The 14,688-nt window shown below is 41.4% G+C and overlaps 1 protein-coding gene across 1 annotated transcript in view; it reads right to left on the reverse strand.

Annotated features, from left to right (window-relative positions):
• The window catches only part of CDH13 (cadherin 13), a 1,033,476-nt gene that overhangs the window by 526,879 nt on the left and 491,909 nt on the right, over positions 1 to 14,688 (reverse strand). The window lies entirely within an intron of this gene.

Raw genomic sequence — 14,688 nt, forward strand, 5'->3', positions numbered from 1 at the left:
CAGTTTCTCCCGCAGCCTTGACAATACACAGTTTATGGCTTCGGTGGGAGACCAGAGGCATGAGAATAGAGCAAGCTTTACTTGTTATTCTTTAGTGAAAGGAAAGCTCCAGGTCAGGAGAAAGAGATTATCAAGTGACATAGGGCATGGCCAGCAGGAGGCAGGGAAGAAATTAGTTAGTCATCATTTCCTTTCTCAATGTATCACACACAAATTGCTTTTGCTCCTTTTATGGGCCTCCATAAAATATTAATTAGGATAGAGCTAATATTTATTGAGCCGTTATTAAGTACCAGGTAACATATACTTTTCATACGTTCTCATGTAGAGCCACAAACAACACTGTGAAGTTGGTAAAGTCTCAGAGGGTGACTCAGCTCTTTTCCAGCTAATAACCAGAACACATGGGCCAGAAATCAGGGTTTCTATGCAGAAAGCCTGTGATCCAAGCCATCACACAGTTAAGAAGGACGGTTCTAACCATTCTGCAGTCAACATCTCCTTGGGGAATCTATGCAAATTGTGATCCTTCTCTTTCCAGACACACACACACACACACACACACACACACTCACACTCATTTCAGATGTTCAGAGACCCCCCCCCCCCAACGTCCATCCATGGATCAAGGGTCAGACATACCAGGTTCAGAACTTCCGTTCCACAAACCTCACTGGCTCCTGGTTACCCTCATCTCTTCCTTCCCTCTTTTCAACATCTCGCTCAACTCACCCTTCCTTAATTTCTCCAAGGTGGGCTCACAGAACCAGCCAGATCTGAGATTCCAGCTGAAGTTCATTTTAATGGTGACATAACTGAGGGATGTACTTGCTTTACTGAAGAAAAGCGTACATGCCAAGTAGTGCCGTCCAAAAGGTGGTGAGAGAGGCTTCAAGCGTGATGGGGCTTCTGGCATTATCCACAGCCGGGGTTCCCTGCTGGGGTCCTTGGGCACCTGAGCCAGAATCTCCCAGGGCTTGTCAGGAGCTCTGGACCCCACCGCACACCTACTGAACCTGAACGTGAGGGCGCGGGTGGGGCCTCACTCAAGCCGCACACAAAATCGTGTAGTCAATTCAGGGCACACTGCAGTTAAACAGTCCCTACGACTGAGAAGCACAAAGTCCCAATACTAAATGACTCGCCTGAGCTCTCACTTCTTGTTGGCAGCAGAGCTGGGCCTAGACACAATGACTCCTGACACCCATTCACACATTTTTGTCTCAAATACCCAGAAATGTGATCAAAATTCAGTCGACAGAACAATTCATTTTAAACACATCATTGTGTTGAGAAAATGGATTTGAAATACTCAGTGCTTGTGCGAAACAAAATGTTTGCGATTGATTTCTTTAAACCACTAATGTCCCCAAACAGGATGTTTATTAAATCACCAAAACACATGAATTTAAATCTGCTGTAATGGCTTCATTTTAGAGAAGAAGTCTGCTTTTAATAGGACCATGTTTTCTCAGACAAGAGAAAAAAAAGAACCCCATTTTGTTGCAAATTGTGGATTAAAATAAACAAACCAACAAATGACTATAGCAACATGGATTAAGCAGCCTTTGTCTGTCTGTTTTACGGAACGCATTAACTAGAGTGACCATTTTTGTGGAGTTAAAATTGGCATGCATTGTCTAACCATTATGTATATGAAAAAAGGGGCATGGTTTTAGGGATCCGGAAAGTTCTAGGGTAATCTGCAGCACTAGGGCCCTGTAGGTTTTATGTAGGGTGTACAATGCACACACTTCAAACATGTGACTCCTTTCAGACTGTAACTGTAGAAAACTTACTGATGGGGCACTTCTCTACAGATCTGATGATGTACTGGCATCCATGTGGCTTCCCTCAAATTGTGCTCCTGGAATAAAAGTCTGATGCTCTAGGCCATTTATACTGGTTTCATTCCTCGACACTTAATTTTTTTAAAGAAAACAGAATATGATATTCTTTATTAAAAATGTTTCTAGCAAGTTTTTTTTTTCCTTAACCTCACGGAGCAACTAAGCCCTGTGCGCCACCACTACTGAGCCTGTGCTCTAGAGCCCGCGAGCCACAATGACTGAACCGTGTGCCACAACTACTGAAGCCCACACGCCTAGAGCCCGGGCTCCGCAACAAGAGAAGCCACTGCAATGAGAAGCGCGCAACTCAACAAAGAGTAGCCCCCGTTTGCCGCAACTAGAGAAAGCCTGCGCGCAGCAACAAAGACCCAACACAGTCAAAAAATAAATAAAAATAAATTTTAAAAAAATGTTGATTTAGTGCTGTGTGATGAAGAGAATGCTTTCATATATAAAAGCTTACTTCTAAGCTACCGTGAACCTAATGACATTTTAAAATACATAACCACCATTCTCCAAAGTCACTGTGTTTTGGCACAGTTGTGTCTTCTCACTAAATAAACCAAGGCTTACTTTTAAGGGAGGCAAATCACACTCTCAAAGCTACAAATACTAAACTTCAATAAATCTATGAATTAAAATCCTGTGCCCAAAGAAAACATGAAAAGTGATTTATTTTCCAATCATATCCCATTTATCAGCATTTTCACATTAAAAAAACTTAACCTGCTTTGATATGAATACATGTTGAACCAACTTTTTTTGATGCTAATGAAGGCTTCTTTTAGGTGGGAAAAGTGATGTGCACTTTATCCTAAATCAAGAGGCAATATAGGAGTATCATGGAGAATTATGCAGTTTCCAGAAATGTAGAAAGCTGAATTCACACGCTGGCTCAGTGACATACCAGCTCTGTGACTTCAGGAAAGTTACTCAACATCTCCCAGTGAGAAAGACTCCTTTTTCTTGTTCATTTAGTGGCGGTAATGATAGTACTCCTCTGATAGGATTGGGAGAATTAATGAGATGGCAGAAGGTAGTGCTTGGGACACTGCCTGGAACATAATAAGTACTTCGATCTTATGGGAAATATTGATTTCACATCAATGGGACCAACAAATTCCAAAGGTCACCCTCAGCTTCTTGGACTCCCTGAACCCCTTACTAAGGTGGTTTTCCAATGAAGAGGCTTAAAGTTCCTGCCAGGCCACTACCACACTACCTCTGATGTGAGATTCCAGTTCCATAATCACTAAGATAGTGGCACATTTATTGAGACTTCATGCATACAGGTTCCATGCAACAAATATTTCTGCAAAAATATACCTCCATATTTGGTCAAGGTATATTTTCTCTGTGCACTGAAATGCATGAATGCACTGTTCCGGAAAATAAGTGCATGTCTCTTTGTGGCTTCCAGAAGCAACTGTAATAAGTTAGACAGGGGTACGCTGAACATGCAGAGGGCAGGAGGGGCCAAAACCAGGCTATTCGTGTATCTTAATGAGCACTAATTAAAGGTCTTATTCGGGGAAAAACAGTGGAAGACGAAAAAAGTAAAGCCAACCTGTCAGTAACTACATGGATTCTATAGACATGAGCTATGATGGTTAGGGTCATTAGCAGACATTCTGACATTCAACTATAAAGCATTATTCATGAACACAGAGTGGGCGAAATTATACAATCCATTTAAATAAAATCAACCGCATAACAGATATAATTTCACAAAGTGATCATTTTTAAAAATAGAAAATTGAATTTCAAATCAGCATTTTAATGGCCCAGTGATCCAAATATTAAATTGATAATCAGGCCACAGTGATTTGCATGAATAGCTGGAAATATTCTTATAATTCTGTAATGATCTATGAAATGCTAGAAAATTCACATGCTCAGAAATATATTGTCCCAAGGAGAATCTTAGACTATTGATGCTGGAGGGAACCTCAGAGATGATCTAAGTCAGTGGTTCTCAACTGGGGGTTATCTTGCCTCCACCCCCGCTTCCTTCATCCACTCCCACCCCCACCCCCGGGACATGTGACAATGTCTGGTGACATTTTTGGCTGTTGCAAGTGGAGGGAGGGTGCTTTTGGCATCTAGTGGGTCAAGGCCAAGTGTGCTGCTAAGCATTCTGCAAAGCCCAGGACAGCACCCCACAACAAAGAATTATTCAGCCCCAATGTCAACAGTGCTGCGGTTAGAAACTCCTAATTTTCTCTCTACAGAGTAGAGAAGCCGAGACCATGGCTTTTCATTGGACCAATGGTAAGCTGCTGACTAGATTTCAGGGTTCCTGGTGCTATTTTTTATTTCTCCACTAGGTTTCTTACAGCCCCATCATTCCTGCCTTCTACCCACTTGCCTTAAATCTATCATTCAAGATTTATTAAATGCTTACTCTGTGTTTGGCACAGTGAACACAGCAGTGAACAAGATAAACACGCTCTTTCTCCTTTGTTTTTATAGCATGGTGGGAAAGGCAGATATCTAAGACACGATAACAATACAAAGAATTATCATTGTGATAAGTGCCGAGTGAGAGTACACAACCAGGGGAACCCAGTTCAGTTTGACATCTTGTTCTCAAGCCAAGTCTTCTAATACTAAATACTTTATCACACATTTAAATAGCCTTGAAAGAGATTTTGGGAACAGGCATGAGTTCTGACAAGTAATCCTATATCTTGGAGGGAACCTTGCCACATGGTCAGGGCTAACAGTGATGGCTACCACTCACTGGAGACTTTCTATGTACCAGGCACTGTACTAAATTCTCTCCTTATATTTAATCCTCACTACAACACTAACGGGTAGTAACTATTGCCATCACAATCCCCAACTGACGAAACTTCCACACTTTGGATGAGTACCTTGGCTTGGGGATATGCCATAGTCTGTCACAGCCGAGTTGAACTTTGAGGAAGGTGACTGACTTAGACTTGCTCATTCAATGAGGGCCTCCTCTGTGATGTAGTAGACTTGGTGGGGGGTGTCAAGGCATAATTGTTGATTAGGTGATTAGCCTCTGCCCTTGAGGCATTAATGGGGGAAGTGAAGGCAGTTTGAAGCAAGCAAATGTGCATGTCATGGATTTATGGGCAATATTACCAACTGCCATCTTTAAAAAAAGAGAAAGTGGTAAAGACTTTAGTATATATCTGAGGCTTAGAAGTATGTCTTCAGAACTGCTCTGTCCAAAATGGTAGCCACAAGCCACATGTGGCTATTAAAATCAAATAAGATTAAAAATCCAGTTCTTTGGTCACACCAGCCACATTTCAAGTGCTCAGCAGCCAGCTGTGGCTAGTGGTTACTATATCGGATGTGCAGATATAGAACATTTCCATCAGCACAGAAAGTTCTAGCAGACAGGGCTGCCTCAGAACTTGGGGTAGCATCCAGGGATAAGGAATCTCTTAATAGTCACGCTCAGGCTGACCTTCTCCTGACCTTGGGACCTAAGGTCATTTCTAGCTGGGGCTGTTTGGGGAAAAAGGGAGCTGAGAGCTTGCTACACTCAGACCCCCACGGACAACAGAGCTACAAATCAGGAATCTGACAACTATGGAAGGACAACTACGACACATCCCAAACACTAATAACATACATCCACCCCCGGACCCCTTCTTATTCCAGTAATTCCCCTACCAGGAATTTATTTCTTGGAAATAACTAGGGACATGCATGAAGTTGAGGATGTTAAGTGGAATGGTATTTATAATTAGGGAAAAACTGTAAACCCACTAGATGTCTAACAATAGTTTTAAAAACCTACAGGGAATTCCCTGGCGATCCAGTGGTTAGGACTCAGCGCTTCCACTGCTGGGGGCCTGGGTTCAATCCCTGGTTGGGGAACGAAGATCCTGCCAGCTGTGCGGTGTGGCCAAAACAAACCAAAAATAAAACAAACAAAAAAACCCCCACAAAAATTAAAAGGCAATCACACACAAGAAAACACAACAGAACAGACTAATGCACACCTCAAAGTCCAATGCTGTACATGCCCTCTTGACTTGGAAAGGTACTGAAGGATATTAATTGAAAAAGCAAGTTACAAAATAGTATGCATATGTTGATCACATTTTGTGAACATAACACATACATATGCATAAAGAAAGTTGTAGAGATCTCTAATGCGTTTGGTGTATTGGTGATCCATGTGGCCGGCAGGGTAAGGAGTATATATATACATATGTATGTATGTATATATATATATATTTTTTTTTTCTTTTACTTATCTTCATTCTTATTCTTTCCCAGTGAAAAAGTCTACTTGTTCAAAGCTATTCTCAAAACTAACGATCAGCAAGAGAGGGGTTTGTTCAGTCACTTAGTGGTCACCCAGCTCAAATTCAGACCTCTGAGTTGGTAAGTGCTACCCCTCCACCCTACACAGCCTCTCCTGGCTCCTGTGTTCTTTTCAGTCAGCGCTCCCTTTTCCCCAGTCTCTGTTCTGGCTCGTTAGAAAAAGAAATGGAACCAAATTCATAGGGTCTGTGAAGTTCTGCCTTTACCAGTGGGCTACAGTGGGGGTTAAGAACATAATTTAGCATCTTCAACTGAACCACTGTACCGTGAAGTTATTTTATATATAAGATATAAAAGAATCTAAATTTTCTATTTCAGAAACATCTATCCTAAGTTCTTCTGTCCAAACCAAATAGAGCTGACATTCATGGCCAAAAATCACAGGCATTATTCTTTGGTAATTTCAAAAATAAAGAGAGACTTTAGAATAGGGCTGCCCAGTAGAACTTTCTGTGATGATGGAATTAGTTTTTACTGGAGCTATCTAAGGCAGTAGCCATGAGAGCTACAGGTGGCTCTTGAATACTTAAAATATGGTTAGTGTGGCTGGGTAACTAAAGTTTTTATTTTTTTAAATTTAATTAATTTAAGTATAAATTTAAGTAGCCTCATGTGGCTGGAACATGAATTGAACTCCTACATACTAGCATGAAGAGCCCCCTGCACGGCCAGGACGGGTGAAGTTCACACGGTTTGGAGAGGTTCTGAATGACACGAGTGGTCATTTGTTTTGGCTCTGCTTCAACCCGTAAGGCTTTAAGAAATTCTGAAGTATTGGTCAAGATAACGGAAACATATTGGAAAGGCAAATTCATCTTTTTTAAAAAAAGGTAACACCAAGCAAGAAGATGTGACTTATGAATGCCTCTAAGCAGTAGTAACAGATGGAGGACTAATAAGAAGGGATGGATTCTGAAGGGAGATGGATGACAGGATTCAGCATTCAAGACGCGCTCCAGTGATCTGACTGACACTGAGCTGACCTGATCTTTCTTAGGAACCCATGTCCTCCTGAACTCAATAAGCCTCCAACTCCCCTGGAATGGAAATGGAGCAGAGAGATGCTGTAGGAGAGATTTCATACAAACCAACCAACCTCAAAGCACCAGATGTTTGGGTTTATGGGCATCTGTCCCCGTAACTACATTTCCGGGGGGTGACTGGAAGATTGCTGTGATGTTCAGGTCATACCTCTGTGTTCTGGGGTGATGGTCACTTTGAAATAACCAAGGATGTGCCTGTTCCCTGGGTCTGTGATAGCATGCCCTAGGGTCACAGAAGATGAGAAGCAGCTTCTAATCGTAACTCCACTGATGGGAGGATGAGGGTTAGTGAGCTGGATATTGGGAAGGTAACAGGGCAGAACCTCAGTTTGGGGCAGATCTTCTCTGCTTACTTCCTCAATGCAGATGCCACCAGAAGATAGGGAGAGTCACGGAGTTCTGGCTGTGTACCACATATTTTTCAAAGCATCTTTCAAGTGGTTTGCTGGATTTAGCAAATAAAAATACAAAATGTTCCAGTGCAATATTTGGGACATACTTATACTAAAATATTAGTCACTGTTTATCTGAAATTCCAATTTAACTGAGGCATATTTTATCTGGCAACTCTATCATGAAATACCAGTCCCAAGAGATCTCCCATGGCAAAAAGTTCTCCGTGGTTAAGCACGCACTGGAAATGCTGCTAACTTTATCCTCTCAGAGATTCCCAAAGATAACAGCACGTTAAAAGCTCTGAGAAGTTCCACAGCAAATACGTTCACAATCTTTAACACAACACTTTGCAACCTTTGAGAACATATTGCCCAGCAGTTAAAGTGGTTTAAATGCCAGCTCCAGGGTCAGACTGCCTGAGTTCAAATACTGGGTTCACAGCACAGTGGTGGCTCTATGATGAGGGATAAATTACAAGGAGAGCCTGGGATTGGGCATCTGTAAATGAGGATGGTCATAGCACCTCCCTCACAGGCTCAGGCTGAGAATTATGTGAATCGGCATAAAGTATTCAGCATGAGTCTGACATAGGGTAATTCCTCCATGAACATGAGCTTTAATAGTCACAGCAGCAGCAGGAACCTTCCACGACAATGACTCTTAACATCCAGGGAACATCCAATGCCTCTTAACGTCCAGTAGATGCAATCTGGGACATGCAGAAGGTAGGTCAAAGGAAGGGAGGGAGAGTGTTGGGTTGGTCCAGCATGGCATCTCCTTCACTGTCAGACTGGCTGGCCTTGAACTCATCATGCTCATTGTGGTTGATGAAATGAGAATTTCTGGTGCAGCAGAAGGTTCAGTGAATCAAACTGCCTAACGAAACCGTGCCCCACCACAGGGAGCTACTTAGCCTTCTCTGTTTTCTATTAGCTACTGTATTAGCTTCCCAGGGCTACCATAGCAAAGCATCAGGAACTAGGTGATTTAAACAACAGAAATTTATTGTCTTACAGTTCTGGAGGCCAAAAGTGAAAAATCGAGGTGTCTGACGGGTTGGTTCCTGTTGAGGGCTGTGGGGAAGAATCTGTGCCAAACCTCTCACCTGGCTTCAGGTGGTTTGCTGGCAATCTCTGGCCTTCCTTGGGGTGCAGACACATCACCCTGATCTCCGCTTTGATGTTCACATGGCATTCTCCCTGTGTGTGTGTGTCTGTCTCTGTGTCCAAATTTCTTCCTTTTATAAGGGCACGCATCTTACTGGATTAGGGCCCACTGTAATGACCTCATTTTAACCTGACTGTCTCTATAAAGACTCTATCTCCAAATAAGGTCACATTCCGAGGTACTAGGGGTTAGGACTTCAGCATACGAATTTTGGGAGAGCACAATTCAAACCAAAACAACTACCCTCTACAATGGGACTAATACCAGCTGCTTTTCTCACCACATAGGGCTGTAATGAGACTTCAGTAAGAGAAAGTAGGGGGACAGATTTTAAGAGAGTTGATCACACTATAAAACTGCATGGTAGGGCCTCCCTGGTGGCGCAGTGGTTGAGAGTCCGCCTGCCGATGCAGGGGATACGGGTTCGTGCCCCGGTCTGGGAGGATCCCATATGCCGCGGAGCGGCTGGGCCCGTGAGCCATGGCCGCTGGGCCTGCGCATCCGGAGCCTGTGCTCCGCAACGGGAGAGGCCACAACAGTGAGAGGCCCGCATACCGCAAAAAAGAAAAAAAAAAAAAAAAAAAAAAAAAAAAAAAAACTGCATGGTAAACATTTAATTTCATGTGTTGATCTGCACTGGAAATGGTGTTCAAACTTGTGCAAGAAAGACGTCAGGAAACTGTGACTCTGCCCATAATTCTGCCTGGAAACATATAGCCAGGGATTCCACGTTTCCAAAGACATACAGGTTCTAAGGAGATGGGAGATGCATGCTATTTGTAGTGTCACTCAATTCCCTGATGGCATATAGGAAATGGCAGACAGACAAGGAAATGAAGAGAGAGACAGAGAGATTTCAAAATTTACTCTCCACTCCTCTTGTGTCAGCCTAAGTGCTGGACACACGGCTTGTGAAATCTTAATCCAGGAAACTGAGATGATTTATGAGCAACCTATTTTAATGGAACGGACAACCTTATTATTAGAAAACCTTCCTAACACAAAAGAGAAAGCGACTCTGGAGGGGAGGGGCTGATGAGACAGGGACTGGAAATGAAGGCAGAGGCTGAGGCCAAGGTCGATCAAGTTTGTAAGTGTAGTCGATGCTGCCTCTGTTGTCTCTTAAGTGTCAAAAAAACTGGTTTCCACTGACCTTGACAAATTTAGTCCAGTCAGGAAATGAGCACATGCCTGTATCTCCTGTACTTCTCATCCATGCTTTTGCCACAGCCTGTTAGCAATTCTTGGCCTTTTAATTTTACTCCATCAACAGTAAGTCTTTAAAATTTAGACACATTATAAAGATGGGTGCTTAGAAGTACTTTCTGTTTAGGGAATCTGTCCAGGATGCTCCAAAGCAGAATCTCTTATTTCTCACTAACACATCTTTGAAGAAATAAAATATATCCTAAATTCCAACAATTTTAAGTACCAAGACTGACAGATAATTACCAGGAGAATCTCAAAGACAGATGGAACGGAATTGGGAAAAAATGAATTAGGACTTTTCCATGCTTTGCCTAATGAAACAGAGCAGCATCTCTAACCGGAAAATAGGGAGACTCCATGGCCCTGCTCTATCTGTAGCCTGTCTTCCAGTTCAGGAACCCCAGTTCTCCATCAGAGTCAAGGAAACGTTTCTATACATCCTGACTTCTCACGGCCCCTGACCTCTTGTCTATGTCTGAAGTATGACATCAGCTTTGAGAAAACAAGTAACAGTCATTGAGGGTAGGCACCTACAAAATGATAATGGTTTTCCCTTCTAGAGGAAAAATTAAGGCAAAATAACTAAAGCCATTTTGACAATAGCATTTTTCAGAAGGGCTTACTCTACTGTATATTAAGCACATTATAAAGCTATGAGTATTAGAACAGTGTAGAATTATCGCAAAATTTAATAGATGAGAGGATCTCAAAATAAACTCTGATAGATTACAATTTAACATCACAAAACCAAAAAGGAGTGTAAGTTAAAAAAAACACAAAGAAAACACTTGGAAAGAAAATGAATTTGGAGGGTGAAAACTCAAAATGGGCCTTTACAATAAAGCATACATCAAAATACATTCTAGATGGATTGAAGAATCAGATGTGAACACGAAGCCACAAAAATTTAGAAAAACATATGTATTAGCATGACTCTAATCCTGGAATAGGCTAAGGATGTTAATTGTAAAAACAAGGAATATGTCATAAAGAAAAATTATATTGTGCCTGATTAAAGATTTAAAAAATCAGTGTCTCAAAACATCAAGCAAAATTAATTCAAATAACAAGCTGGAAAGAAAGTTGCCACTACATATGACAGGCAAGAGATTAATATCCATAGTAAGTAATAAGCACCTACAAATCAACAGGGAACTTATTTATACCCAAATAAAAAAGGGAATAGGGCTCAAGAAGGAGCTACTTCACAAGATGTGGAGGAATGAGAGACAGAGAGAGAGGGGAAAAAAAAAGTCACTAGTATTTTTAAATGGCAAAAAAAGATAACAGTATTTTATCATTGTCATCTATCAAAGTGATAGATTTAAGCAAACCTTAGTACTTAATGCTGGCAAGGGAAAGGTAAACAGGGACTTTCATATACTGTAGGTGGCAATAAAGTTCAGTATTACATCTTTGCAAAGCATTTTGATCATTATGTATTAATTGTTAAAGGAATTTATTTTTTGCCAATACAAATCTCAACTTCTAAGGATCAATGCTAAGAAATTAGATAACTATGGACACACATACATGTACCTAAACCATCATTACAGAATTATTTAGAACAATGAATTTTTGGTAGAAAACTAAATAACCTACAATAAGTGGAAGCTTAAATAAACTGATAGTCTGTAAAATATTTTCTTACATAGACATTAAGTATCATAGTTTTTTGTTTTTTTGGTTTTTTTTGCAGTATGCAGGCCTCTCACTGTTGTGGCCTCCCCCGTTGAGGAGCACAGGCTCCGGACATGCAGGCTCAGCGGCCATGTCTCACGGGCCCAGCCGCTCCATGGCATGTTGAATCTTCCCAGACCGGGGTACGAACCTGTGTCCCCTGCATCGGCAGGCGGACTCTCAACCACTGCGCCACCAGGGAAGCCCCGTAGTTTTGAAGAACTCAGTGAAAGGAACATTCCCACAAAGTGAAATTTTAATCACAGAATACAACCTGAATACGTTTAATTTGATCCTACATACAGATATATGTAAATGTGTATGTACATACATACACACACAGGTGTGTGTGTGCATATGTATGTGGGTGAGTGTGTGTGTGTGTGTGTGTGTATATATTAAATACTTATATGGATAGAAAAAAATAGACGCAAACCCACCAAAATGTTATCAGAGGCTCTCTCTGAGTAGTAAATTACAAGCTAATTTTATTTCCCTCTTTTATTCATTCATTCCTTCATTCAGCAATAAGTATGCACTGACTTTACAATCAGAATAAGTTTATTTAAAAATAAAATACTGGAGTCAACATCTATGAGATGCTAATGTTTATTCTGTCATTTTATAAATATTTATGAAGTGGCTACTATTATCTTAGCATTGCACTAAGGAAGGGCAGAGACATTTGGAGACTTTCTGCTGGAAAGAATGATATAGTCATTCACAGCATTTTAGTTTTCTATTCTATTCTATTCTATTCTGTTCTGTTCTGTTCTATTCTACTCTACTCTATTCTATTCTATTCTATTCTGTTCTATTCTACTCTATTCTCTTCTATTCTTTGGGTGGCACCATCCATTAGATGGTGCTGAATGCCCAGCTGCACTATTTGACAATGGGAATCAGAGGGAGGGAGACAAATTTTGAAAACACTGTAATTAGGAAAAAGCAATAAAAAATGAAGTTGACCTGAAAGAGTTTGGGAAGAGACTTTAGGAGAGGTGAAGGATAAAGTGGAACGCAGAAAGATGAAGCAAAACTTGCACAAGCAACCAGCTCAGTGATAAAACCAACGTTTGGGCCCAGGTTTTTGCCAATCTTATCACCTTTTTTTTCTTTTACGACTACCAGTTGTACCTATGGACAAGAATCTAGTCCCCAATCAAAGCCTAAGTATACAGCAGGAACGTACCATTGTAAATATGTTTGCCAATAACTAAGTTAAAATATTTATAAACCTTAATGGGATTATTAAAACACTAGGAAAATCCTGCCATGTTTCCTTACACAGTGCATTCATTTTCATGTTGATTCCCACTTCTCAAAATAAAAATGCAGCAAAGAGAGGAATTTCCAAACACGAGAATCCAATTGCTTCATTCATAACGTCTTAGGGAGGTAACTATAGGAGGCAAGAGGCAACTACTCGGACTCTTTTCAAACAGTTGAGAGATTCGCAGCCCCGTGAACATGTTTCACGAATGGCAGTAATATGTGTTTGCTGTGCCTCATAGTAAGGCTAACATCATCTCAGCCTGCAAACGCTATTCGGTGCCCAATAGACATTTTTCAAAAATCTGAATTGGTAGATGGTGTTTTATCAATGCAAAGTTAAATGTGAACTTCAAAAGACACAAAGTTGGGTATAAACATGGGATGCACTATCATAACTGCACCTGAATACATTAAATATGGAAATGAGGCTGGGTGAGCCTACAGCTCTCTGAACCTCTTGCCCAACCACATAAATTAACCAAATGGCATGTCAGTGGAAGTCGGCTTGGAAAGCCTGTGTTCCTCACAATTTTTTGAAGTTTAAATGTTTCCGAGATAATAAAAAGCCGATATTGAAAAGGAGGGGAGGGAAGAATCAAGAGGTTAATTATCCGCTGACTTGGATGGCTCCGGAGATGTGCTTAGTTTTACCCCTCTCTCATCTTAGCCCAATTACTCTTCCAGTCAAGACTGACAGGTCCTCAAAACCCATTTCCGCTGAAGACCCCTCTTCCTCCTGCCCCCTCCTGCTTAAACACTGCCTTAGACATTTACATATAACAGTCAGGTCTGGTATTTCACTTCTCATTGTACCTGGGCAGTGCTTGGTTATTCATTTACAGTAGGAAGAATTCACACTCTTAATGCCAGGGAACATCTGCTGAGAACTGATTTGTTAAACACCCTTTTTTGCCCCAATATAGTTTAAGATCTGGTCGCCAACTGCAAACTCTCAGTATCGCTGCCCGCTGCTATGGTAAGGTGCTTTCTGACTGAGGTAGATTTTATCTTTCCACAAACAGTGCACATTCTTCATTTTCCCCATAATTTCATTTTTTCCATGTTTAGAAAATGAACCTTTGAGCTTAGCACCCTCATGCCTTGGATTCTATGAGGCCCTCCCTCCTCTCTGATCACTGCTTATTTCAGGCTCCTGTCCTGTCTTCTGCAGCCTGTAGAGAGATCTTGCTGAAGGTTCTTTCCAAAGTCCCCCTTCGTTGTTAACTTCTCTCCACAGTCCCTCCAGGAGGAGAGGGCAGTGACCTAAAGCCCATTTCTAGTTCCCACTTCTCTCCTCAATTCCAGGTCTGTAACATCTATTTTAAGGTCAAACTGGCACCTAATGCTTATTTCTAAGCTATCCTGCAATCAAACTCCGCCTCCATCTTTAATTTATGTCTCTGTCACCAATACTCACTGCCTTATCCTCCTCTGCTGTAACCACCAGCTCAGGGTCTCACCACCCAGCCTGGACCTTCATTAGTCTCCTGGCTGCCCTCACAACTTGTGCTCTCTGCATCCTCCATAGCAAACTGTCTTGGCACAGAACCTGGCTTCCTGCTCTGGAGCCTTCAAGTACTCCTTCCTCAAATGCCTTCCTTGGTAGATGTCCAAAGCTTCTTCTAGCAGGGGTTGATAGGTTTTGCATAATAAAAAGGGTGCTATAGCCAAAAGCAAATTAGAAATGAAGAGTTAACTTAATCTGATAAAATGTGGTATTTTCTTCAAAAAGTTAAGTCCACTTCTTCCTTGCC

Source organism: Mesoplodon bidens, assembly GCF_964165515.1.
Source record: "Mesoplodon bidens genome assembly, chromosome: 18".
In the NCBI taxonomy this organism is placed as follows: Eukaryota; Metazoa; Chordata; class Mammalia; order Artiodactyla; family Ziphiidae; genus Mesoplodon; species Mesoplodon bidens.